The sequence below is a fragment of the Neltuma alba genome, unplaced genomic scaffold (genome assembly GCF_004799145.2).
Source record: "Neltuma alba isolate B1F8T4 unplaced genomic scaffold, ASM479914v2 tig00005120_pilon, whole genome shotgun sequence".
NCBI lineage: Eukaryota > Viridiplantae > Streptophyta > Magnoliopsida > Fabales > Fabaceae > Neltuma > Neltuma alba.
Genome location: NW_021633987.1, coordinates 60,975 through 85,049, shown reverse-complemented (window position 1 = coordinate 85,049; position 24,075 = coordinate 60,975). Strand labels below are relative to the sequence as shown.

At 33.9% G+C, this 24,075-nt stretch overlaps 1 pseudogene; it reads left to right on the top strand.

The window, feature by feature from the left end:
• The first annotated feature begins 2,793 nt into the window (after positions 1-2,793).
• On the top strand, positions 2,794-13,969 carry LOC114746865 (putative receptor-like protein kinase At3g47110; annotated as a pseudogene).
• The last annotated feature ends 10,106 nt before the right edge of the window (positions 13,970-24,075 follow it).

Below are 24,075 nucleotides of genomic sequence, written 5' to 3'. Positions count from 1 at the left end.
CGATTGAATCAGATTTAACCTTTTTCCTAGCCATTTTGTGCAACATAGAGGTCATTTAGTCATTTACTGTCCTATTTAATTAAATTAGACATCAATACTAAGAAAATAATAAACTTATTTACTACCTCTAATATTTTTTATAGGATAGAAAATTGGGAGAATCCCAAATAAATCCAGCCAAAATATCTAAATCCAAATTCAAGCCTATATTTTTATCAAATTCTTAATTACGGCTTAAGGCCTGATTAAAAATTTTTTTCTTAATTATGGCTTGAGGCCCGATTAAATTTTTTTAATATTGTTAAATAATTAAAATGCCCTTCCTTATTTAAAAAGAAAAATTGATTACTTTAACCCTCTCGAATGATAGCTCAATTTTATGATTGTTTTTTAAGATAAAAAAGTATAAGTAGTTTTACCGTGTTTAAAATTTGTATATATAACTAGAACCATTAAAAATATTTTAATGAAAAAAATGTTAAATTAAAAATATAAGTAGCCTTTAAATAAATATTTTTTATTTTTTTATTATCTACGTCTTTTTATTAATTAGCAATGCTGGATTCAACCGAAACATAAATTATAACACCTTAATATTAAATATTTCTTGTGATTAAAATATTTAAAAATATTAAAATAAATATTTATAACCTGAAAATAAAAAATATTTATTTAACAACTACTAATATTGTAATTTAAAATGTTTTATTAAAATTTTGAAGGTGTATATATACAAAATCTCAAAAAGAGAAAAATATGTATATGTTTTTTTCTAAATATAAATAATAAGAGAGGTGAACCATTTGGGAGGGATAAAATAATCAATTTCTCTTTTTAATTAAAGATGGGTATTTTGGTTATTTAAAGCCTAACCTAACTTATTTCAACCCTTACTGGTTATATTTTTCTTGAAAGTGATGTTTGAAGTGTTAGTTAGGATGAGCCTATCACATACTTTATTATTTTATGATCCTGGTCTATTTCCGCGTAAGTCGTAGATGGATGACCTTATCCCCGTCCATTGCTTAGCTTAATATTTTGTTGCCCTGCATAAATTGAAGACTGAATGAATCAATCATAGTTTGCGTGTTATTCAAACTAATACGGCGAATTAGTACTATATTTAAAATTTAATTGCGTGTTTTGATTAAAATTTATCATTTTCAAATTAATTTTATATAAAAATTCAAATGTTCAGAGAATTTCCCAATCTCCATGACCTTCCCTGAAAGTTACATATTCAAAAAAGTTAATATCTATTCTTGTTTTAATTAGGAGAAGAAGAGTTGACTAAACCCTAGTATGTTTTTTGCCTTTTTTAGGATCACGTACACATACACAATGAGATAATATCAAGTATTAATTAATTACATGCAGATTCTGAGTAATTGATTAGTTTATTACTTCTGTTCAAATCTGTCTTTTTCTTGCTCTTTGACTCTAATTGATTAGTTTATTACTTCTGTTCAAATCTGTCTTCTTCTTGCTCTTTGACTAAATTTATTATTTTTAGGTTTAATATAATTTTTGGTTCCTGAAATTTGAGTTTATTTTGGTTTTAGTCCCTCAAATTTAAAAATGATAATTTTAGTCTTTCGAATTTAGTCTGTCTTAAAATATTAATCTCCAGAGGTGTAACAGTGTTAAAATCTACTGAAATGTCAAACAACAATGTTGAATGGTGATGTGGACTCATCAAATAATACTTAGCTTGATCTTATATGAATAACAGAAGTGTTAAAAAGAACAGGTTCTCAAATTCCAGTTGTTTAACCCATTTTTTTTTCCTTCTTCACTGGTTGTTTCAGGAGCTGTTCGCTGCACTGCATTCTATTATCCACACAAGATCCAATTATATGTCATCCAGTGAGTTAACATTATCACTTCTAACATCATTGATGACACTTTAGCATATTTTAGCAATCGTTATACCTTCAGGGACTAACGTTTTAAAATAAACTAAATTTTAGAAACTGAAACTGCTGATTTAAAATTTGAGGGACCAAAACAAAAAATAGGTTGAAATTTCAAGGGCCAAAAATTATTAACCCCTACTGATATTATAAAAGGTATATATACACATGATTGTTTATATTAAAGCAGCACCATATCAATATATGTGAATCCACAAACCATTCCGCTCTTCTGCTCTTCTGCATAACCATGGCTTTTGCCTCCATTATTTCATTTTCATTTCTTTCCAAATACTACCTTCCACCATTAATCCTTATCATCTTCATCTGCATCAACTTGCTTTGTTTCCAACATGTTGGAGCTGCATCAAACGAGACAGACTATCTGGCATTGCTCAAGTTTAAAGAATTAATAACTCATGATCCTAAAGAAATCTTGAGCTCCTGGAATAGTTCGAACCACTTCTGCACGTGGATTGGAATCACATGCGGCCACAAGCATCAGCGGGTCACCAAGTTGAATTTGACAAGTCATCATCTTGGTGGGATCATACAGCCTCATGTTGGGAATATCTCTTTCTTGAGATATCTCTCCCTCAGACAACAGTTTTCATGGAGAAATGCCAACAGAGTTGGGACGTTTGTTCAGGCTAAACACACTCATTCTCTCAAACAACACATTCTCCAGCGACATTCCTTGGAACTTGATGAGTTGCACTGAATTGGGGTACCTGTTTTTGTTAGGGAATAGTCTTACCGGTAGAATACCATATCAGCTAGGGGGTCTTCAGAAGCTTGAATAGTTACAACTTCTATCAATAATTTAACTGGAGAAATCCCAATGTTTATATGGAATCTTACTTCCCTCACCTACCTTGCCATGGCCTATAATAACTTGGAAGGAAGCATACCAGAGGAGATAGGCCATTTGAAGAACTTGATAGTTTTTGCAATAGCAGTGAATACTTTGTCAGGTGCTCTTCCTTCCTCACTTTACAACCTTTCATCTCTCATTGTGATATCATTAGCAGTAAACCATTTGAACATAACTCAGCTTCCATATAACATGTTCTCCAACCTTCCAAATCTGGAACATTTAACCATAGGTATGAATCAAATTTCTGGTCCAATACCAAATTCCATCACAAATGCATCTTCACTCCAATTTTTTTATATTTCTTCAAACCATCTTTTTGGTGAAGTTCCCAATCTTAGCAACCTAAAAGATCTTTACCTTCTAAGCATAGAATCTAATAATATTGGGAGCAACTCATATAGTGACCTTGATTTCATGACATCCTTGAAAAATTGTAGCAAACTTAGAATATTAGGTTTGGGATACAACAAATTTGGAGGCATTTTACCTAACTCCATAGGAAATCTCGCCCCAACTTACTAAACTATTCTTAGGTGGTAATCAAATATATGGTACTATTCCCAATACTTTAGGAAAGTACACAAGTTTAACCATCTTGGGTCTTGAATACAACAAATTCTAAGGCACTATTCCAACTTCTTTTGGGAATTTGCTTGAGATAAAAGAATTACGTCTCGATGGAAACCAACTCTCAGGAGAGGCGCCACCTTCCTTAGAAAACCTTAGTGAATTGATTGTGTTAACAATTTCAAGGAATATGGTTGAGGGAAAAATTCCTACCACAATTGGAAACATGATGAGTTTGCTAAGCTTAGACCTTTCAGAAAACAATTTCCACGGAGTTGTACCCTTGCGGGTTTTTGGTCTTCCCTCCTTGTCTATTGTGTTAAACTTATCTCACAACTCATTGAATGGATCTTTGCCTATTGAGGTTGGAAAGCTTAAAAACCTTGGCACTTTGGATGTGTCTGAAAATAATCTCTCAGGAGAGATTCCTTCAACCATAGGAGAGTGCACAATTATGGAATACCTTAACGTACAAAAGAACTCCTTCAATGGGCCCATGCCTCCTTCGCTAACTTTGATGAAAGGTCTTACTTATTTAGATATACCTCAAAACAACCTATCTGGATCAATACTAATCGACCTACAGAACATTTCTTCTCTTCAATACTTGAACATTTTATTCAATATGTTTAATGGTGAGTGATATGGGGGGACGTACAGACCGGCTAGAATCAAGTAACGAACGAACAGTTATCTAGGTAGGACTTTAAGAGAATTTTTCTCTTACAACCCCAGCCATGAAGACACCATAAGGTTGATCAATCTCTTGATACTGTCGAGTATTCTCACAAGAACACAAGGATGCAAGCAAAGCTTACATAGAGAGAAATAAACTCAATTCTCATTCATCTAAGTCTTCCTTTTAAGTGCAAAAATATAGTCTATATATAGGCAATCATAGAACACTCTAGAATCAACATCTTAAGACATAAATGCTGGGGATGATGCCTCATTAATGATTATTTGACTATGAGAGGCATCATTTATTACGTAGAAATTAAAAGAAATAACTTAAACTTCAAGAACAAGTCTGCTATTTGAAAATAGGAAACTATAAAATAGGAAACTAATCAAAACAAACAAAATCCTAATTAATGTCAATAATATCACTCTTGATACTTCTTGAATCTTCTTGGATCTTCCAAATGGACCTTCATTACTATTCACATCCAAAAGCATAAATGGGCCTTTTAGACATCTATTTGGGCTTGAATGTGGTTGAATCACGTTTTCGAATTCCCATGGTCCATAGCACAATGCATTTGGGCCCCAATTTAAAAGATTATAGCTCTAATGGACTCCTCCATGCATATAATATTGTGTTGGGCCTTTAACAACATGGAAAGTGGCTTCAAATGCTCTTTTTGGTCTCTTAGAATGTGCTCTTATCTTTCTCAACAGTTGATCTAGGTAGGACCTTAAGAGAATTTTTCTCTTACAACCCCAGCCATGAAGACACCATAAGGTTGATCAATCCCTTGATACTGTCGAGTATTCTCACAAGAACACAAGGATGCAAGCAAAGCTCACATAGAGAGAAATAAACTCAATTCTCATTCATCTAAGTCTTCCTTTTAAGTACAAAAATATAGCCTATATATAGGCAATCATAGAACACTCTAGAATCAGCATCTTAAGACATAAATGCTGGGGATGATGCCTCATTAATGATTATTTGACTATGAGAGGCATCATTTATTACGTAGAAATTAAAGGAAATAACTTAAACTTCAAGAACAAGTCTGCTATTTGAAAATAGGAAACTGTAAAATAGGAAACTAATCAAACAAACAAAATCCTAATTAATGTCAATAATATCACTCTTGATACTTCTTGAATCTTCTTGGATCTTCCAAATGGACCTTCATTACTATTCACATCCAAAAGCATAAATGGGCCTTTTAGACATCTATTTGGGCTTGAATGTGGTTGAATCACGTTTTCGAATTCCCATAGTCCATAGCACAATGCATTTGGGCCCCAATTTAAAAGATTATAGCTCTAATGGACTCCTCCATGCATATAATATTGTGTTGGACCTTCAACAACATGGAAACTGGCTTCAAATGCTCTTTTTGGTCTCTTAGAATGTGCTCTTATCTTTCTCAAAGTCCAAAATTCATACTCTGATGACTTATATACCATGATAGTTTTTAAGGCGGCCTTCTATATGTCACATTAAGCTCCGTATGTATCCATCTCATCATCTAAGGAATGATCCATGTCCTCCTCCACATAAGTATTCTTGAGCTATAAGTCCCTGGAACACTCTGGAGGGCTTGTTGGGCTTCTAACTAAAGGAGTGCTATTTGGGCTTCATGACCTCATATTCAATACCTCCTGGTATGCTATCAGTGAGGTGCCAATAGAAGGGGTTTTCAACAATGCAAGTGCAATATCAGTGATTGGAAACAACAATCTTTGTGGCGGTATTTTTGAGTTACACTTACCACCATGCCCTAAGAAACTTGACAAGCAAGGAAAACACAATTTAAAGCCCATGGTTATTGTGATTTGTGTGGCTTTTTCTGTGTTATTGATATTTTTGTTTCTCTTCTATTGGAGGCGTGAAAGAAACAAGAAATCATCTTCAACTTCACCTAGAATTGAACAGTTTTCAAAGGTCTCTTATCAAAATCTACACATTGCAACTGAAGGTTTCTCTACCAACAACTTGATTGGATTCGGGAGTTATGGCTTAGTATATAAAGGAAGGTAAGAATTAGAAGACAAAATTGTAGCAATAAAGGTATTGAACCTTCAAAAGAAGGGAGCCCAAAAGAGTTTCATTTCAAAATGTAATCCATTAAAAAAACATAAGCCATCAAAATTTGGTACAAATTTTCACATGTTGCTCAAGCATTGATTACAAGGGACAAGAATTTAAGGCATTGGTATTTGAATATATGTCAAATAGAAGTCTTGAAAAATGGTTACACCCTAATCAAGAACATGCATATTCATCAACATTGAATATTTGTCAAAGGTTCAATGTTATATATGATGTTGCTTTTGCACTACGTTATCTTTATTATGAAAATGAGCAACCAGTTGTCCACTATGACTTAAAGCCCAGCAATGTCCTTCTTGATGCTAATATGGTGGCTCACGTAAGTGACTCTGGGTTAGCAACACTACTTGCCACACTTAATGGCCATTCTCAAAAGCAAACAAGTGCATTTGGAATAAAAGGGACAATTGGCTATGCTACCCCAGGTACAATTTTTTTTTTATTTTGGCTTGGAGCCCTTTTAAATTCCATTTTTTAATGAAATATTTTTCTTTTTTATTTTGTTATTTTCAAGACAATGAAGTTTCTAAATATTTACTATAATCTAACATGCTTATTACATAGTACAGAATAAGTTGAGGTGTCAATAGAAGGTGATGTGTATTCTTTTGGTATTCTTATTTTGGAAATGTTAACTAGAAAAAGACCAACAGACCTAATATTTGAAGATGGCCACAATCTTCATAGCTACGTCAAAGCTGTATTTCCAAATAATCTTTTAGAGATCGTGGACACAGCTATTCTACCCCACCAAATACCACTAACAACAACAATAGCTAGGGGAGAAATCAAGATATAGAAGGTGGCTCATATGCATCCCAACTATGAGAGGACTCTAATTTCACTGTTTGAGATAGGACTTGCTTGTTCAGTGCAATCTCCTAAAGAAAGGATGAACATGACGGGTGTGCTAAAGGAGCTAAATCAAATTAAAAATGCTCTAGGTCTTTTTGGTCTTGGGGAGAGAAGTTGAAATTGACAGAAACATCAAAAAAATGAGTTTGAAATGCCACTTTAGGTATGTGATTATTATAAATTTCTGCCATAATAAAAATTTCTTATTTTTCATGAATTATATTTCAATCTTAGATCTTCTCTAAGATTCTTTCTTTGAGAACAAAGAAATTCAATGAATATGTGCTAGAATAAAAATTGTTACTTGGTAGATGAATCAGCTACTCCTTCAATATCTAAATCTATCAGCAGCATCGCTACATGTTGTTATAGCTAGTGTGAATTCTAATCTTATAAATTGTCTTTCTTGAGCCTCCACGCATTACTAACAAATTGCAATTTGTATTCAGGAAACAAATAGATTTGTAATTTTTGCCCATGGGTACAAATACCCCCAAAGTTGGCATCAAAAGAAAGAACAGAGAATGAAAAAATTACACATAATTTAATTGGTCTGAGAAATGAAAAGATATGTACATAAGCAAAAGTCATATCCATCAATGATGGTCCGTTTAGATTAGTGATAGAAAAGTAGTTTTTTTCAATTTGATTTTTTAGAAAAGTTAGATTAGATAATGTAATTTATATTTAGATTGAATTTTATAAAAGTTAGTTTGTAAAAATAGGAAAGTTATCTGATTATAATTGAAAAATAAGTTTTAGTTTGTAAAATTACCAAAAAAGTATGACTTTTATTAAATAATGAAAATGATAAAAAATGAATTTACATAATATGATGAATTTAAATTATTTCAATAGGAAGAAGTGTAATTTAATAACTGAAAAATATTTTTAAAAATTAGAAAATTTTATCAAAAATTTTGTTGAATAAAAATGTATAATTGAAAAAAATTACAAATATTAAAAATACATAATTAAATATTATAAATTATAAATAATATGTTGGCAAAAACAAATATAAACTAAATTATTAAATAATAATAACAAAATCTAACTGGGGGTTATGCCGCATTAAGCCTGTCAACTAGGGGTGTGTGCATGAAGCCCAAATACTCGCTGAGCCCGAAGAAAAATGCCCAGCCCAGCCCGAAAAAGAATGGGCATCTTTGGTTGGGCATTTCATGGGCAAGGCTGGGTATCGGGTAGGACATGCTGCCCTGCCCATTTGGCCCTGCCCGATTATATATATTATAATTTATAAAATAATATTAATATATTACATTTCTTACTAAAAAAAAAAGTTATCTCCCTCCTCTTTGCAATTTAATTTATTATTATTACATGTCTATTAGTTTTCCATTTTAGGGGATCCAATTCTTCTAAAGAAACAGTAGTATCTTGTTTTTAACTTGTTCTTCATGAGCTTTATTGTGTATATCCTATTGTGTGTTGCTGTTGTAGTGTTGGCTATTTATAAGTCAATCTTCCCCTCTATGCCATTAACAACTTTCTTTGTTAGAGAATGGAATTCATACATTACATATTTGTATAAATAAACAATTTTGAATATTTATGCAAGATAAAAAACAAGATTGGGGTTAGGAGCATGGAAAGAAAATTGGGGTTTAATTATCTGAATTACATGTTTTTTTATTTAATTTATATTAGTTATTTTGTATTAATTTTTATGAACAAGTCATATGATGGAAAGAAGCCTTTTAGTTGTATGGACTACTAACTGCATTGTATCACATAATAAGTATTACATATTAAAAGTGGTTATATTAAATTATTATAAGATTATAAGATTTTTTATTTTTCTTTTTACAATTATTTTCACCCTATTTTTATATGGTCTATGTTATTCCTATTAACCCATTGCTTCAGTTTTAATATCCTTTTACAATCCTTTAGGTAAACATTTAATTTTTGCCACTTGAATGGATAATCAAGTTTCTATTACATCGCCATCCTGGCTCCAATGGAATATCTCGATGTGCTTCAACCCCTCTTCAATTTTTTCAGATGTTTTATTTTTTTCTCAACTTTCTGGAGATTAATGCAAACCGTTTTGAATTCAAGACTTTAATTTACAATCTTGAGAGTTGTTTTGTTTCTAAATGGATTATGAATATTATTTATTTGGATATTGCTAAGACTTGTTTTGAATTATTTCCGGATAATTTTAATGTGTGAAAATGTAAAATTATGAAATGTAATTTTCAGGTATGGATGAAACTTTTTTACATGTGATATTAGTAGGTCATCACCATTTGGGCAGCAAAACCCGCCTGCCTAGCCCGCCAATGCCCAGCCCAAAATGGTTAGGGGCTTCTATGGGTAGGGCCAGGCAGCGAGCTGCAAAAATGCAGCCTGTTCATACTTCGGGCTGGGTATCGGACAGGAGTCCTGCCCTACCCAGCCCTACCCCATGTACACCCCTACTGTCAACTAGTGCAATGGGTGATGCTCCCTTTTGGTTTCGCCACACAACTTTCGAGACACGATCAGACTAGCAAGTCATGAGCATAAGCCATAAGCATCAAAAATAGCTTTTGCCTTATCGTGTAATTTGGTGCAAAAGCTCTTATTTCTTTAAGCTGTTCCAAACATGATGAAAAGACAAAAGCAGGCTAAAAGCACATTTTTAAGATTCAAACGTGGCTTCTTTCCATCTAAATGCAGTTCTAAACACACCCGATATTGATGATAGTACAGTTCTGAATAAAATTGAAAGAAAACATGCAAATACAACCTGAGGCACAACAAAACAAAAGCTTGATTTGTTTTCTTCAATTTCTGAGAAAGATATACCATTCATCAACAATTGTATGTTAAAATACAAATGTCATATCCTTCTAATATAGAAAAACAATCTTGATAGGAAGAATATTTTTAGAGACTTCATGAGAGATCAAGTATCATAAGGGGGACAAAGTCTTTCATGGGAGAAATATAATTCTGCTGAAATTTTTTTTTTTAAAAATCATGGTTTCTTTTAAGGACTAAAACTACCACAGATGCTGTTATTCTTTTGGAAAAAAAAAGTCTTAAAAAAGCCACTCTATATCATGTATTTATTTATTTTGCCGGATAAATATATGATTTAATTGATTACAAAAAGTGTTATAAAAGTCTAGTATTCCTTAGAAAATCAAATTGGAAGGGGGGGGGGGAGTTAAATTAAGGAAAGCAAAAATTTGAATATGTAATACATATAGACGTAGATCTGTCTCTCTGGTCCCACTCTGTTTCTAGGCACCCCTGTTGAGACCAAAACAGGGTATTTTAAATTTAAAGGGGGAAAAAAAGTTAAAACTCTTCACAAGTTTCTTACAAAGGGGCAATTTGAATAGGATGATTTAGGGTTTCGAAGATAGGTGGTTTGAGCCTTGGGATGTGAAGTCCTCAATACTCAATAGTAACCATACGCTATCATCAGTCTCTGTTTTCCACACTCAGTTCTGCTTTCTGTCTGTTAATTTAGCCTCTTTTTAGCATTTTTGCACGCAACATGGAGGTAGTTTTCTCATTAATTTTTTTATTTAAGTAAATTAAATATTAGTGATAAACCCCGGATCACTGTGTTCTTTGAAACGTGTGCCCAATGGTCTGAGGGCTGAAGTTTAATTTGTTGACCTTAAACTGGCATCGCCAGTCTTTGAAATCATCCATGGCTTCTGATAATGCTGACGGTGATAATAAGCCCACAATACACTCCTTTAGATTTACTGCTATATTTACTGCCAATTCATGAATTGCTTTCATACATGACTTTATTATTTCCCTGCCATTCACCATTACAAAACTCTTCTTAATACTACCTCTTATTATTAATATAAGAGCTAGTTTAACATTTAATGTAATCCTAAATATAAGATCTCAATTCACTTTATCTCTCATATTTATTTATTATTTTCAAAGTAGTTCCTGTAATAGTTATACATGTTAAAAGTTTTACCAAATGATAATTCTAACTAATATATATGATTAACAAACATATTCTGGGAAAAATAAAATCTATTTATTACAAATGACTAACTTAACAAACTTTCTTATAGTCTAGTCAAATTAGTCAACTAGCTCTTATATTAAAAACTAAAAGTAGCAGTCTCTACAAAGAAAAATATTAAAAGGACAATTTGAAACATATGTATACACACGCCTGTGTGTAATATTAATAATCATATCTTCACTTTTTTCATCGTAAGCCGAAATGATATCAAGAACATTACAAAGCACTATAAACAGGAGGATATTGATGATCATATCTCCACTATAGCTCACCTAGTATATACAATTTTTCCTTCTCTTTTTATAATTTTCTTAATCTTCTTCGCAATGTTTCTCTGAAAATTCAAATGTCATATATCACACACATACATTGTACCCTGTAAAAATAGTCCCTAACGATTTCATACGAATTAAGCCATTTCAGGGGACCACTTTGGAATTTTATATTTTGATGGATCTTTTACACACACACATATGGCTTTCTCCCTTTATAAATTTTTAGTAAAAATAAGAGAGGATGAATATGTATCAGCATAATACATGAGGATTAATATACCAACCTCTCATGAGGGGAGATATCAAGCTGAGAGCAAAAGTTATTGAGAGCAAAAGAGGATGCCGCGTCAGGAAAACCCAAATTTTCATAAATGGGACTCAGAGGAAGTGCCGTATAGCCACTTCCCTTCGTAACATCAACGTTGCGTTTCTTGATCTCTATTGGAAGATCTAGCAAAGACTTTGCCACTCTATTGAGTTTTTTGGTACTCCCTAGTTCATCATTCTGAAACATCCCAATTCTCACATGCCTCTCTTATCTTCTTGAACTCTTCTTCATCAGGAAGTTTTTGCATATCGATTGTTGGGATGCTCATCAAGCTCAAGTTCACCATTATCTTTTCAGAGTAACTGAGAGAGAAGAGAAGAGGGATCTTGGTAATGACTTGTTTATGGTTGAGTCACTGGCATGTCTTATTTATAGCTGAATCCCTTTACAATTTGTGCATTTCAAATACTCTGTATGGCACTTAATTAGAATGATTCAGTGATTATCATTAATGAAAAAATTTAGGTCAAATTCCTTATATTTATTATGTCAAGTTAGATCTCTTTACAATTTTTGTAATCATATCTTTTCTATATTTCAAATACTCTGTATCATGCTTAATAAGAGTGATTCAGTAAATACTGTTAACGACAATGGTACTCCCTCCAGTCCTTAATATAAGACCCTGTTTGACTTTTATATTGGTCCTAAATATAAGACCCCAATTCATTTTGTCTCTCATATTTACTTAATTTTTTCCAAATATGATGTAACTTAATTCCCACTGGAAGAGGTAGCTACATTAAGCACTTGACAGTGTTTGAACAAGATTGCCTCCCATTAAAGGAAATCTATGCTTAGCTGTGTGTGTGTGTGTGTGTGTGATGCAACTTTGGATGCAAATTAAAAAAAATTTGAATTTATGATCAATGGCTAGTTGTGTGGGCAGCAACGCTGCTTCCCACACTTGGATGAGGTTCCTATTGGATGCGTGTGTGTTAAATTGTACTAAATAAAAAAATTGAATTTAGGATGTTTTAGAGATTATTTAAAATAAATGTGAGAACGCACTTAGTGGAACCTACTTTTCTTTTTCAATTTTATTATTATTATTCAAAGATTATAAGAATTCATAGTTAATTTTACAGCTGTGCCTGGTGTATTAGAAATAACATAGGACTCGTCATTTCTTTCTTCTGATCTCTTTTTAAATTTCTCAAATAAGAGCAATAAAACGCAAACTTGTTTTACAATTTTTATGTTTTACTTTTATCAATCCTCTTAATTACCAATGAAAAGATGTACAATTTTACACATGATAAAAGAAGTAGCATATACCTCTCATAATAATCCATGAAATAAAAAACATGGCTTACTGATGTATGATAAAACTATTTTGGCTTAGTGTTACAAATATACTTAACAAACAAAGTTGTTTGCTGACGGAAAAAAAAAAAAAAAGCAATTTTGTTTATTAACATTTTGTTAGCCATAAAACTTGACATTTCCGAAGAAGCCATCAAGTTGCATCGAGGAAGATTTTGTTGGCAAAAACTCCAGAGAGATTCATTGCTTCTTCTATTAAAAAGCTTAATTAGTATTGCGTTGTCCAATCACACATACAATGCATTTGCTCTAATTTCTTAATGACATTAACACACTAAATAATTGTTATAGAGTATCCCAGAAGACTACCCATCTTTCTCTATATTAGTCATAGAGTATTTCAAAGGTTTTTTCAGCATCAAATTCTTAATAAATTTACTCTTTCATACATTGTGAAGCTACCTTCACTGAAAGTGTGCTAATTTTATCAATTATTTGGTAGTATAAATTGTGCACTACTAGAAAAAAGACCTTTAACGTCGCAAACTAACGGCGGTTCAGCAGAAAAACGAAGTGGAAAAAAACGCGGTGGCATTTTTGTAAATAAGTTGAAAGGGTTATTACTTTCCACGGCGGTTCTTTAAAGAACCGCCGTGGAAAGTATTTTTAACGGCGGTTCTTTAAAGAACCGCCGTTAAAAACTCTTTCCACGGCGGTTTTATTGAAAACCGCCGTGGAAAGTGTGTTCTTCAAACCCCCTTCAGCCGCTCGACTCCTCACTTTCTTTCTCATTTCTTCAGTGCGCCGTGGTCCCCCTCTGCCCCACCACCGTGAAACTGCCATTACCGGCCATTCCCGCCTCTAGCCCACCGTTTAAACTCCTCCATTGAGCCCTTGGAGCCTTGCCGCCGTGCGCCGCACTCCGCCGTGGTCGACCACTCCTCCCATTTCCGTCGGTACTTGCTCAGCCGTGGTCCACCGCCGAAAACCGGTCCTACCCTCCACTATCTAACCGAAGACCGGTTCGTTGCCACCGTCCGCCGCCGCCGCCGCCGTCCGCCGCCGCCTCATTTCGTGTTTGAAGCTTCTCTGCTCTGTGAGTATCCTCTTCTTTCATTCTTTTCAATTTTTCTTGGTTTGTTGAATGTTTTAGCCATGAAAATCTGTTATATATGAAATGGGTTGTTAGTTTTACATTGTGGTTAGCTTCTATTGTTCATTTTGCATTTTTATGTGGTTGAACCGTTGATTGGTGTTAATTGGTAGGCATTAGATGTGAGAAAACCTTAATTTCTTTTTACATACTGTATTAGAAATATGTTTAAATGTTTGGAGTTGATTAGTTGTGAAGTTTTTAAATTTTTTATAATTTTTTGATATTTATTTCGAATTTTTGATAATTTTTTGTAATAAATATAAGAATTTAGTGATAAATAATCTGTTAGTTATTTTGTGTTTTTTTTCCTTCGTTATGAATTTTGATTGATAGTAAAGTATTGTTTAAATAATCTGTAGAACAATGGATCGTAGTTGGATGAAAGCTAGGAGAATTAGCAAGGAATATGAGGATGGGGTTGAAAAATTTCTTGAGTTTGCTCAGAGAAATGCCCCTAGTAAAGGAGATGGATTGTACTATTGTCCTTGTGTCAAATGTTTAAACAATAGTCGACGGAGTATTTCTGAGATAAAAGAGCATCTTATCTGTGATGGGATAAATTTGAGGTATACAAATTGGATATGGCATGGAGAAATTAGAAAACTACACTGTCTGCAAATGAGAAGGTTGTGAATGAAGACTTTGGTGATAGAATTTCGGATATGTTTCGTGATATAAGGTCTGAATCCTCTACACAGTTTTCTTCCACCTTTGAAACTTTGTGTAGTGATGCAGAGACACCTTTATACCCGGGGTGCAAAGATGATTACACAAGATTGACAACCGTATTGAAACTGATGAATTTGAAGGCAAGAAATGGTTGGACCGATGCTAGTTTTACGGAATTGCTTGAATTGCTGAGTGATATTCTTCCCAAAGGGAATTCACTTCCGAAACGAATGTATGAGGCAAAAAAGATTTTGTGTCCGATGGGTTTGGAATATGAGAAGATACATGCGTGTCCTAATGACTGCATATTATTCAGAAATGATTATGAAGAGTTGAATAAGTGCCCTAAATGTGGGACTTCAAGATACAAAATGAAGAAAGATGATGGTGATTATAATGAGATGACCAAAGGTTCTCCTTTAAAGGTTCTGTGGTATCTTCCAATAATACCACGATTTAAGCGTCTATTTGCTAATGCCACAGATGCAAAGAACTTGAGATGGCATTTTGATGAGAAAATATGTGATGGAAAGCTTCGTCACCCAGCAGATTCTCCTCAATGGAAAACAATAGATCAAAAATTTCCTCAATTTGGTGGCGAGCCAAGAAACCTTCGGCTAGGGCTTTGTACGGATGGAATTAACCCATATGGTAATCTTAGTAGCACACACAGTGCTTGGCCAGTGCTCCTCGTAATTTACAACTTGCCTCCTTGGTTATGTATGAAAAGAAAGTATATCATGCTATCTTTGATGATCTCGGGGCCAAAACAACCGGGAAACGATATTGATGTGTATTTGGCACCTTTGATTGAGGATCTGAAGAAATTATGGGAGGAAGGTGTTGATGTGTTTGATGCATATAAACAAGAGACCTTCAATTTACGTGCCATGATCTTCACCACGATAAATGACTTTCCAGCATATGGAAATTTGTCTGGATACAGTGTTAAGGGGCATAAAGCATGCCCGATATGTGAAGAAGGCACCCACTATATGCAACTTAAACATGGCAGGAAGACAGTATATCTTGGTCACAGAAGGTTTCTTAGTCGGTATCACCCTTACCGTAGATTGAAAAAGGCATTTAATGGCTCACAAGAATATGAAATGGCTCCAAGACCATTAACTGGAGAAGAAGTTTATCAGCGGGTGGAGGGAATTAATGTGGTCTTCGGTAAGAAGAAGAAGAAGAAGACTGCCAGTGAGAGAAATATATGGAAAAAAAGATCTGTCTTTTTTGATCTTCCATATTGGCGAAGTCTTGATGTGAGGCATAGTCTAGACGTGATGCATGTGGAGAAGAATGTATGTGAGAGTCTTGTTGGTACACTTTTGCATATAAGTGGAAAGACTAAAGATGGAATCAATACAAGACGAGACTTAGTCGAAATTGGAATAAGAAATGTCCTTCACCCACAAGAAAGAGATGGTAAGAGGGCTTATTTACATCCAGCTGCGCACACATTATCAAAAGAAGAGAAAAGAAGTTTCTGTGGTTTTGTCAATACTATTAAGGTGCCACAAGGTTATTCTTCTAATTTAAGCAAACTTGTTTCAATGCAAGATTTGAAGATAACGGGAATGAAGTCTCATGATTGTCATGTGTTGATGCAACAATTACTTCCACTTGCTATTCGAGGCATTATGAAAACCGATGTGAGAAATACTATTACAAGACTTTGTATGTTTTTTAGTGCCATTTGCAGCAAAGTCATTGATCCTGCTGAGTTGGATGAATTAGAAAATGAAGGTTATGTGATCCTCTCTCAATTGGAAATGCATTTTCCTCCATCATTTTTTGATATTATGGTCCACTTGATAGCTCATCTTGTGCGAGAGATAAGACTTTGTGGCCCTGTGTGTTTAAGATGGATGTACCCTTTTGAGAGATACATGAAAATCCTAAAAGGGTACTCTAAGAATCCTTATCGGCCTGAGGCATCAATTGTTGAGAGATATGTAGCTGAGGAGGCAGTTGAGTTTTGTAACGCATATCTTGACAGGGTAAAGGCAGTTGGTCTTCCTCAATCTCGACATGATCAAGGGAGAAGAAGCAAGGGAACACGGGGTGTCATAGTGAGGTCTATGTCAAGAGAAGTTGTAATGCAGGCACATCTATACATTTTAAACAACACGGATGAAGTTTTGCCGTACTTAAATGCTCACAAGAATATGCTGAGGAACTTGAATCCAAGAAAGAGTGACATGCAACTAGCTAATGAACATAATAAGTCATTTGCAGAGTGGTTCAAGCGAGAAGTGTTAAAAGATGGCAATCCTTCTGAGACAATACAGAGGCTAGCTGCAGGGCCTTCTTTTGAGGTTTTGTGTTGGGGTGGATATGATATAAATGGTTATTCTTTTTACACAAAAACCCAAGACGATAAGAGTACTATGCAGAATAGTGGGGTGATGGTAGTAGCGGAAGCCATGCATTTTGCTAGTTCTAAAGACAGAAACCCAATGTTGGCGGCAATGTCCTATTATGGAATAATAGAAGAGATATGGGAGGTTAGTTATACCAAGTTTAAAGTTCCCGTCTTCAAATGTAAGTGGGTTAATAGTAATGCTGTGCAAGTGGATGAAGAATTTGGATTTGTTTCGGTCGATCTTGAGAGGTTTGGATACGGAGACGAGCCATTTATTTTGGCAAGTCAAGCAAAACAAGTGTTCTTCGTTCCCGATCTAGCAAAAAAGAAATTGTCTATCGTGCTTCAAGGTAAAAGGCAAGGAGTTGGTGGAGATGATGGTGACTTAGAGCTTAATCTTGATGAAACCCCGCCTTTCACAGCTACTCGACCTAAAGCAGTTGAATTAGATTTGGTAGATGATGACTATGCTGTTAGAGATGATCATTGTGAAGGAATTTGGGAGGATAATCGTTGTAAGCCTCAAATGAATTTTTGATATTTTTTTTTGCTAAATATACTTAATAATATAGTGTTTTATATTAACTTGATATTTTTTATTCTTACATTTATTAATTCCTTGTTCTTTAAACAGGAAATGGACGGATCCGGTCAACAGGGTTCTGGTGATGACAACTCTTTTACTAGCCGGAGAAAGGGTAGAGGGAGGCATTTAGCTTTACGTGATGAGAGCACACAGCCTATGAGGATTACAGTGGAGTTTGATGATGATCTGAAGCCTATAGGAAAGGATGGGGCTCAATTTACTAGTTATGTGGGTTATCTCGCACGCAGTAAAATTAGCATTGACATTCCTAACTGGAAGAAGGTGGACAAAGATTTGAAGAAAAACCTTTGGGAGGATATATTGGTATATTGTGCATTGTTTTCTCTACTTGTTTCAATTATAGTTGTTTATTTACTTTATAACTCTATGCTATTATTGTATTGCATGCAGCTGACATTTGATATTCCTGCCACTAAACAAATGAGAGACCGTCTGTTGAAGCAAATTGCTGAACGGTGGAGGGATTTTAAGTCCATGCTTACAACACATTATATTAATGGAAAAAGAAAGGGTGTGCATCCTAAGGAACGATACCAGTTTATTAGCGATGAGGCATGGGAGAATTTTGTGAAGCAACGTGAAGACCCCGCATTTCAGGTTTGGTTTCTTCAAACTTAATTTTTAATCAGGTCATATTTTATTTACTAAACTAATTTTGTCGATTTGGTTTCATTGTCATAGGCATTGAGTCAGAAGAACAAACAAATATCTGAGCAGAATGTATACCCACATACCATGTCTCGTGCAGGGTATGGTGGGTTGGAAAGAAGTATGATGGAGGAACGACTGAAGAATGCACAGATGGCTGCTGCTTCAGATCCTACTGGCTACATGCCATCCATTGAGCGTCCTTCTCGCCAAGAAAAATGGAAGGCGGCGAGGATTAAAAAGGGTCAATACATTACTCCACAGTCTGCTGCTGTTGCTGAGAGGATTGTAAGTAATATTTAAGAATTATGCTTCATTAATTGTTTTTTTCAATTATCTTAAATTGAATTTGTTGTTTTAATGATATAGGATACACTTGAGGAGCAACTATCTCAAGGTACATTCATCCCTCAAGGACGGATGGATATCTTGGCCACTGCTATTGGAAAGGCTGACCATCCCGGAAGAGTCCGAGGGGCCCCTAAAGGGATTGGTATTAAAGAATTTTTTGGCTCTGCTTCACGAAGAAGCACCAGATCATCCTCCGCTAACATGGTATCTAAAGAGGAGCTCGACCAACGACTACAAGAAGAAACAGAGAGAGTTCGAGCTGAACTAAGTCAACAACACATGGCAGAGATGCAAAAGATACGTGATGAATTCGATGCCAAGTTTCAACAGACTTTGATGATGATGGGTACGAGCGGATTCCAGATGCCCCGAGTATCTGAACCTTCCCAGGTAATAATCACACATCTTTTTAAATCTTCTAAAGATTCATTTGATCCATTTAAACTTATTTAATGTTTCTTAACTAATTTCATATTATGTTTCAGGGTTCACCTGTGATAAAAAGCGGAAAGGGCAGTAATAATCAGACACAGCCACTGACAGTGTCTGACCCTGACCCTAGCCCTGACCCTGTCGAAGACAATGGGATGCCGTGTTCTCTCTATGTGGATTATGAAAATTCACCTGTTCATGTTGCTAATGGTCGAGCATTCATGGGCACAACGATTCACGGCAACAAAATTCCGAGCAATCAAGCAAGGGTGACAGTGGAGAGGATTGTTCGTGGTCAGGGGGGTACACCAGTGCCTAATCCTACTGATGAGGTTCGACTCTTGGCCCAAGCTAAAGGACATTTCATTTTGTGGCCAAAGAGACTTATTACAAAGCCAATAGTGAAGAAGGCGGCAGCAAAGAAGGCCACAACGAGCGCATCATCTGATCCTGTACTCTTGCCTCTTCCTAGTGATGTTGCGCTTATGTATTCCAGTTTGGAGGTTCTTCATTCCATGGTGCCAAACATGGATAAGCCTGTGACTTTCAAGATGCCGTTGGGGGTTGTGGGTTCAGATATAACATACGACTTCACCATTGACAAGAAGGACCTCGTTCAGTTCCTCAACTTTGAGGAGCTTGATATAGCCTTCATGCAGCTTGCTATTTTGTAAGTTACAATATCATTTTCTTATTACATATTATACTTCATGCATGTCCTAATGTTTTTTACTTGAACAACAGGCATTTTAATCAAATCTGTCGAAACGGAGGACTTGAAAGAACATATGGCTTTATGTGTCCTCAAAGGGTGCAGAAAGAATTTAATACTGTGGAAGCAAGGTCAATCTACATTATGACCGCAATGAGTCAGACCAAAAGCTAATATATTTTGCACCTTACGTGGAAGGGTAAGTGTATTATTGTATTTGAGATATACAAGTTGTATGTGTCGGGTTATAATTAACATGGTTTGCCTTTTGCAGTTATCATTGGACTCTAATTGTTTGTGCCCCTTTTGACAACAAAGTTTACTGGTTCGATTCACTCTGTGGAAGTCCATCCGAAGAAACCAAAGATGTCATCGACACGTTAGTTTTTATTTATATATTTATTACTTGTGAAGTTTATACAAGCATGCTCTAATATCATTTTCTCTTATAATGTTGATAGGGCTTTTCATAGTTTTAATGTCGTGGCGATTAAACAAAATAGACAAGCACCAACATGGATTCTTCCACAGGTATATGTTGTTTTGAACTAACTTTTAAACTAACTTTTAAACATTTTTGATGAATTAAAGTCAATGTTTATAATCAATAATGTCTAATATTCAATTTTATATCTTATTTTTTAGTACCGTTGTCAACAAGGACATGTTGAGTGTGGATATTATGTCATCCGCTACATGAATGACATAATTGAGACAGCAACGACAGAGAAATTAGACGAGGTAAAGATGAGTTACGTTGCATGACGTTCTTCAATTTATTTCACATTTTTGACTAAGTTTACTATGTTATTTTTGATTAACAGATATTTCAAAATACTGCGCCATATCTCATGGATGACATCAACTTGATGAGGGACACTTTGTCAACAACATTGGTAGAAAAAATTGAAATTTAGCTTTCAAATAGATAGATAGGTTATTTGTCAAAAAATTCATTGTTAGATGCTTTGTCTCGGTTCCCTCTTATATTGTTCATGATTTCCATTGTACAAAGAAGTAGTTACTTCTATTTCAGAATTGTTGGACCTAGCCAATACGTGTTCCTTGGTAACCACTTAGTTCTATTATATTGGCCGGTTCCCCTATTTTCGAATTGTGTAAAAAAAATTTCATTGCTGTATATTAACTAGCTAATTGATCTTGTTCTGCGTGATCTGCACTGCCTACATTTGTTTGGAGCTGTAAACTGCAAGGTGGTAAACACGAAAATTTCGCAGAATTTAAAAAAAAAAAAAAAATTTAACGGCGGTTATACATATAACCGCCGTTAAAACCATTTTCCACGGCGGTTAAATATAAAACCGCCGTGTTTTCCTTACCTTTCAACGTCGCCTTTAACAACTACGCCTTCAAAACCGCCGTTAAAAGCCACTTTTAACCGCCGTTAAAAGCCTTTTTTCTGGTAGTGGTGGTTTGTAAAAAGAAAAAGTATGGATTGCACCTAGTAAGAAAACTTATAAAAATGAAAACATAAAAATATTTAAACAAGTTTGCATGTTATTAATAAATTCTTATTGTAAAAATTTAAAAAGAGATTTAAAAATATGAATTGGGCACTATCATATTTATCTCTTTTTCCGTGTTCAACGTAAAGTACTTCAACAGATGCCCAATAATAGAGAAGCATATATATAATTACAAACTAATTTGATAGTTTTACTTGAGCAACATCACCAATTATAATAACAAAAGTACTCCTCTGGTTCTATTTATAAGACAGAGAAAGAAGACATTTTTATGGTTCTTTTTACATTGCACTGAGAGAAATTTTTTATATAAATATACAATTTTACCCCTCATTTATTATTATGTTGATTTTGTTTATATGAGGTATAATTTATATTAAATAGGGATAAAATTGAAAAATTATTAGATTTTAAATAAGGGTTAATAAAATTTAAGGTTTTTTAGTCTGTGTAAAAATATTAGAAGTAACTTATAAATAGGACAAAAGTAGTACCAAATAAGAGAGCGACTACCTAAACATAAGAACCAAAGAAAGGGTTCAAAGCTCCAAAACCACCAATACATTCATCATCCTAAAGAACAATGATAAATCTTGGATCAGTGTGCTCTTTGAGACCTTTGTGCCCTGTGGTCTGGTCTGAGGGCTGAAAGCCTAGAATACACTCATTAAACTTTACTGCTATGTTTAACGTAAATTCATAAATTGCTTCCATATATGCCTTCATATATGCTATGTTAGAAGGATAATTTTAAATAGAGTTGGTAATATGGATTAAACCTGTGAATCCAACCTGCCAATAATAGCGAGTTAATTAGGGTTGGTCAAAAACTAAGCTACCAGTAAATGAGCCTTTTTAACCCATACCGTCAAGCCTGCAACCTACCATGGGTTAGCCTGCCAACCCGCAGGCTAACTCACTTTTTTGTATTTTTTTAAATTTTTTAATTATTATAATTATATTATTATATATTATATCCTATCTTAAAAATTAAAAAAACCTATATAATTTATTTGGTGCTTTTAATCAAATATTTCAAAGAAAAACAAAAATTTTATTATTATTTTTGAATATTATATAAGAAAAAATATTAAAAGTAAAAATATATTTCAAAAAAAAATAAATAAGTGTTGGTAGGTTAGGGGTTAGTTGCCGCCTTCAAACAAGCCTTTTCAACCCAACCCGTCACAAGTTGAACCTGCCATGGCCCAACCCGTAACCCGTGAGTTGGCCCATTTTAAACACATATCAGTACGTACATATATACATTTGTGCATATAATATTAATAATCATATCTTCTCTATACCTCTCATGGTACATACAATTTTTTTCTTACAGTTTCTTATCATCTTCTAAATGTTTCTTTTAAAATTCAATATGATATTTACCACACACATATTGTCAAAACTAAATCTATTTTCATGTCAAAATATTGATGTTTTCGTTTACAATGTTTTTGTTCAATACTTTAACGTAGGTATTGTTTTTTCCGGTCAAAAATGTATTCATTTATTTTTTTTTTTTAAAAAGCCATTCACCTGTACTACACGCATCTACTAAAGAAACGAGAATAAAAATCCTTTTGAAAGAAAGATGATTTTATATTTTTCTGATGACTTATTGTGAGTCAATCATGACCATTCAATGAATTTAGATGGTATAGATTTAATTTTTTGCGAAAATACAAAAATAACCCTAAAATCTGTAAATCTATATTCAGGACACTAAAATGGCTTAATTACTATGAATTTCCTACGCACTAGTCTCAAATTAAATTTTACAGCAAAATCATCCTGACAAAGCAAAACAAAATAACAACGGGCGATTACAGCCTGTTTTACTGAGGACAATTAGGCTTACAAAAACTTTTTGGCGGACCTTATATATATTTCTTTCTCTTTTTACAATTTTTAGTGAAGATAAGGGATTTCGTTTGAAAAAACATGTAAATGATAGAATGATGAATATTTATCAACATAACACATGAGGATTGGTATATTATTTTGTTCTCTTTTTTTTTGGTCGCAAGTATATTATTTTGTTCTCATATGAATTATCTTAAACATTGTCAATCCACACATCTTAAAATTAGAAAGAAAAAAAATTATTATTTCAAGACGTGTGATCTCCAAATAATTTAAAATTTAAACAGTATGTCATTCCGAGATCACTCATCATCTTTCTCTAAATCAGTCATAAAGTTTCTTTACTATCAAAATCTGAATTGATTTAATTTTTCATGCATTGTAGAGCCATCTTTATTTATATATTGTACTTCATTGAACCATATACACACGCTTTTCATAGATTATGGATATTATAGCCGGAAGTCTATTTATTTCCTAGAAATTGTGGGTCTTTAGGTGAAAAACAGTATCGACTGTGGCTCGTAAGAACATGGATAAAAATAAAACATATAATAATTGCAAAGCAAGATTATTACATATTATTGAACTCTTATTTTTTAAATATGAAAAGAGATAAGAAGAAAGAAGTTGGCCTTATCCTATTTAGCACATAAGTCTAGTAAAAGGGGCCATCTTCACTCCTAGCTTATTATAAAGTACTTCACGCAACACTCTGAAAACACTAAGAAGGAACTTATATCACGAAGCTTATTAGTGCCTCCAGGCCTATCTACCAAAAACTAGCCATAGTTAAAATTTAACTACAACTTATTTCTAATGAATAGGCTCAGGAGATAGTATTTATTTATCTCTCTCCAATGTAACTCAATATCTCACCTAAAGCACA